At 46.5% G+C, this 5,245-nt stretch overlaps 1 long non-coding RNA gene across 1 annotated transcript; it reads right to left on the bottom strand.

The window, feature by feature from the left end:
* Window positions 1-370: 370 nt before the first annotated feature.
* Window positions 371-4,902, bottom strand: LOC132908863 (uncharacterized). Its single transcript, XR_009658438.1, has 2 exons — window positions 1,978-4,902; window positions 371-1,870 (listed from the first exon to the last, which is right to left on the bottom strand). It is a non-coding gene; the product is annotated as an uncharacterized LOC132908863 (long non-coding RNA).
* Between the last annotated feature and the right edge of the window lie 343 nt (window positions 4,903-5,245).

Below are 5,245 nucleotides of genomic sequence, written 5' to 3'. Positions count from 1 at the left end.
GTGGATTCTGACGCGCTGCCCGCTAAAATAAGACCGCGCACCGGCCGGATTTAGAGGCACGACCATTGCCGTAGGTTCAGATTCGCCAATTTTTCTTTTACTTTTTTTTTTTATTATTCCGTTTGCCTTTGCAGCGTAAGGCTCTTTACGATCGTGGTTGGTTCTGGTCATTAGGATGCACGGGGATCTTTATGATCGGGCGTCGGAACGGAATGTCTCCTTAATTGCTTTAAATGAATCTCTTTTACGGAGTCTCTTCTTCATAGATCTTATACGAATAATAGAGCCCGGAGGCAGCCACGAATAAGCCTAAATATAGGCGTCATCTATTCGAGATAATCTTGATTCGTCGCAGCAAAAGCGATGTTACAACGAGTCTTTAGATTTTATTCTTCTAACGAACTATGTCTTCTACACCGTGTAATAAAGGAAATCTAATATCATAAAGTGAAATGAGTCGGAATATTTCGAAGACTTTTGAAAAACGAACAGTTTGGGCCGTTTCCTCGCGGATCCACGGAGATTCTTTCGACGATAACGACGTAATGAGTCGACTGTCGGTGTCGTTAGTCGAGATCTCGATGATTACGAGAAGTTTTCCCCTCTCGTGATTTGAAGAGCACGGCTAGGGACGCATCGAGTGGTCGTGGGCCTCTCTCGCTGCCTCCGTAGATGACGGATGGGGACAGTTGTTGCATCGCAGTCGCTGCCAAGAATATCTTCTCTGCCACCCCTCTCTCCCTTCACCTTTATCTCACGAAACGTCACTCTCCTCTCCCCTCTCTTTCAGCCCTCTCTGTCACTTTATTCGTCTTTCGCCGAACCTCTCACTCTCTCTCACTCTCTCCCTCCTCTCTTTCCGCTTTAACCCTTCGTCTCTCTGGCGATATTTTTCGTACCTTGCAGTTCGTATCCCCGTCACGGACTTCGTTAGCCTATGCCTCGATCGTGTAATTGATATACGTGTTTCTGTATTTGAATTTGTTACGCCAGATTCCTGAGCTTTCATGATTAATTTGGCATGCTTTGCTTGCCAGTTGCATCGGATGTTTTGTCGTGGTCGATGCAGATTTAACGAGCCACGCTCCAAATCATTTTGTACTTTTATTATATTTGTACGGGTGACAAAGTCTCTAAGTTGGAAAATTGCCGCTAAACTTCAACTTTATTACGAAAATCTGTATGTTTTCAAATATCAGAATCGTTTGTACCAATTTTCCCGTTGTCTCGCTTCTAAAAACGTACGCTTCTCCGATGCAAAGTTGCATCGTCGCTTTCCCAACACTACGCTAATTGCGTACATTTCCCTTCGTTACCTTATCAAATAGAGAATTCACGACGACGAAGGTTGTTCAACGGGAATCGTTCTATTCTCTAAAAATTGGCCAAGGATGACATAAAAAAGCGCGATCGTAGGTAAAGCACGGGATGTAACGGTGGTCCGGCGTGGCATCTATGATATCGCGCGCAAATTGTTAGGCTCGCGCGTCTAACTATCTCGAATCCAGTGGTTCGTCCGCGTAGTAAACTGTTATAACTCGGGGGCTTTCCGGTGGTACACGAACGATTCGTGCCGGCCGGATCTGCTTTACGTTCCAAGACAGATCCGAGCGTGGATCGAGAACACGAGCTGCGTACACGGGGCTTGCGTTTAGAATATTAATGGTCGTTGTGTATCGGTGCTCGCGGGACGATATTATCGAGTAGTCGGTTGGAAAGTAATTGGCGGTGTTGCTTCTTTGCTCTTCGTACGTTTTTACCTTCCTCCTCCTCCTCTTCTTCTTCTCCTTCTTCCTATTCTTTTTTCCTCCCGTTTCATCCTTTCTCCTCTTTCTTCTCGGTTCTCGTTGTGCAGCGGCCACGGCCACCACTAGAAACAACAGCGGCGTAATAACAATTTCGTGTAACATCAGCATCAAGACCGAGACCCGTTAATGTCTTCGAACGGCAGAGCATTTCAGAGATACGGCAACTTACGCTTAGCAGAGCAGAAATGTATTTCAGTTATCACTATGATTTATCGCCTTTGGATTTTTTCGCTAACGAGCGTCAGCCACGTAATTAACTTTGTAGAGCGGGAATGTACCGGCGAACCAACTATTGGCAGCCCTCTTCTTTCGCGTTTAAGCGTAGAGCACAACCGACTTGCCTGGACTCGTGCCTCGTGCTTATGCATTCTCTCCCGTTGCCGTGTCGAACTTGCCTCGTCTCTCTGCCGCGTACGTACATGTACTACGCGCGCCCGACGCGTACGTACAGCGGCGAAAAAATTTGCGCGAAACGAAATTGACGCGCGTGTTAAAAAAAAATACCCACGCCGCGGCGCGGTGCCGCCCCCTTGAGACGATCCCCGCCAGGAAACCACGTCCGTTTGCTCTTTTTTCGGCGTCGTCAAACCCTTGAACCTATTATTACATATACAAGCTGGGAAATTAAAAGTGTTACGGACTACTGCTGCTGAGTGATTATACATATAATATACACGGTGACTCGTAATAATATAATATGACGGCACGCTCAGCATTGCTTCACATTCGTTTCGATACTCAGTTTCATCCCGTACGAAGAAATCGATATGCAGTAACTGACGTAGAGTAAGCGTTTAAAATTTAAGATTCGTCGCTAGAGCATCGTGATAATAAAAATTAGTAAAGTAATTGGTAAATAACTAGTAACACTTTTATTAATCATTGTAATTCGATAATCTTGTTTTACAATATATTAGTTGCCTGCCTAAATACGCGTATCTGTGCGTGTCTGTGTATTGTAATGTCTAACGTAACCCGTAGTACGAATTATGGTTTCAATTTAACACGGATAAGGTGTATATAAAAGAAAGATCAACGTGAAATATAATTTGAACTGCACTTCTCGAAGCCAAGAGTTATTAAACATAACTTCTGTATAATGCTTCGATATTCTTTATTTAACACGATGTAATAACACCGAATAGCTTGCTTAAATAGCTATTAAACCTACTTAAATAGCTATTAAACAAATCGTATGGCGAGGGGTTAAACTGTAATGCTTTGAACGCAACACCCTATACAGGAAACTGCTATACATAAAACATCCTGGCACCTGGTAATCAGATGCGAAATCGACAGGTCCGCGAAATATGTATCAAGAATATTCAATCGACTCACCAGGGTCGTTCATGCACTGTGCACGATTTTCCATCCGGAATTGCAGATTAGTTAATATTTTAATTACTCGCATATCCCAGGGTTCTATCGGATCCAAAATAGTGGGTGGAGGGGGAGGGGGAGGTTGGAAGGGCATCGTGGCGAAGAGGGAAGGAGAGAAAATAGGCGGAGGGGTAGAAGGGAGGAGGAGGAGGAGGAGGATGAGATCGAGGTGGGTCGAAAGGGCGTTCCGTCGAACGTCCAAAAATCGAGGATTAAAATTCATTTAGCATTAACAACGACTCCCGTCGAATGCACTCCGTGTAAAGGCTGCTCCCTGAATCTATATTGAGCACCGGTTCCACCTCTCGGTTACCATAGCTAGCCGGAGAGCTAACGGCTTCTCGATTTTTGTGGGATTTTATCAGGGAGCGGGCAGCAGAGCTACGCCCGCCGATGCGTATATGCACGAGCTTGCGCGCAAAGGGAAGCAACACGAGGAAAAATAATAATAAAAAAAAAAAGAGGAAACAGAAAGAGAAGAAAAAAAAATAGGAAAAAATAGGAAAAACGGGAGGGGGAGGGGAAAAGGAGAACGAAAGAGATGAAGGTAGGGAGAAAAAGAGAGAGGAGAGAAGCGGCAGAGTCGAACAGAGAGGGAAAGATATAAACGGAGGAGAACCGAACGCGTACCGTGATAGAGAGAACGAGAGAGAAAAAATGGAGAAGCAACGCGAAAACAAGAATCCATGCGGCTATTGCGGCTTCCGTTACGCCAGAGATGCTGCTGTTGGTGCTGCCGGTGTTGCTGTTGCCAGTGTGCGTTCGATCTCCGCGGCCAGAACCGAACCCAGAACGCCCGTTCGAACCGGTTTCGAACTCCTGATCGCGTAAACTGAGTGACAGCCTTTTCGAAACAGGCTTTCCCGCCCTTCGACGATCGACCGCGAAACGGTGCACGCCCGTTACGATCGATCTCCCCGCGTGCGTCTCGCTGCCTCTCTATATCGACTATATTTTTTGGCTCGTCAACGCGATACCGTCGACACACCGCTACGTGATAAGATCCGGGATCTGGCCGGGAGCAAGGATCTCCACGGTTGCCAACCCTGTCCACGAGAACGCGATTAGAAAGTCGTAGCAGCGATCGCGTTATCTGTCAGCCGAAACATCCTGTCTTCCTCTCGTTTTCCTCTTGCTTTTTCCTAGCTCGGTCTTTCCGAGATAACCGGCGAATTAATTGGGAGATCATGGAATCTCGTGATCTCTTTTCGCCGTTCTAAATTATGCTCCAGTCACTTTTTCTCTCGAGGTCGCAGCCTGCTGCAATCCAGGGTCGCAAAAAAGAACTGATCGACGATGCTCCTGCGTGTGTGCACGATCCTGCGATGCCCGCAGCGGTGGACTTAACTTCGTAACTCATCTGCGTCGATCACGCCGATCCGATCGGCCGATTAGCAATAACGGATTTAACGAGCGCGATCTACTACGTTCGATCGATGCGTTGGGCCTCGATCGTGCCACGCCGCGTGTCAATCGACGCGAGTGTTGGCCTGCACCGATCGGACATCAAGGATCGATGGTGGAGCGAGGAAACTGGATTAATCGAAGGAGAGATCGATTATCCGGTATGAAATCGAGTAACGTGTGTTTAGTGCGAGATAATTCGTAGGGAAAACTTTAATTCCGCGCGATTAATCGACGCTGCTATCTCGCGGCCTCGCGTTTCTTTCTCCTCTATATCATCCGACGTTCGTTCGCGTTTTCACGGGAAGAAAGTTGCGAATAACGATACCGCCGACCGTTCGAACGATTTATCGACGATAAACTATATTTTCACGTTCACGGATCTCCAGAGATTTTCGCGATATCTCGAATTTCTGATACTCGACTGCACGTAGAATACGCTTAACCGAGTGTACGTACCTCGTTCTTTACCGTCGTCCAATGAACGCTCGCGCTTAAAACGGCTCGAGAATCATTTAAACGCCGTCGTCGACGTGCTTCGAGATCACGAATGTCGCGTAACACCGATCATTTCGCTTTACATATTATTTTTAAATCTCGGTTTTCGTCTCACCTTATCTGCGAGCGCCCGTTGAAAAATGTGAAAGTGTGAA

Source organism: Bombus pascuorum, chromosome 7, assembly GCF_905332965.1.
Source record: "Bombus pascuorum chromosome 7, iyBomPasc1.1, whole genome shotgun sequence".
Classification (NCBI taxonomy): domain Eukaryota; kingdom Metazoa; phylum Arthropoda; class Insecta; order Hymenoptera; family Apidae; genus Bombus; species Bombus pascuorum.
Note: the sequence above shows the minus strand (reverse complement) of the source record. Positions and strands in the feature narration are given on the sequence as shown.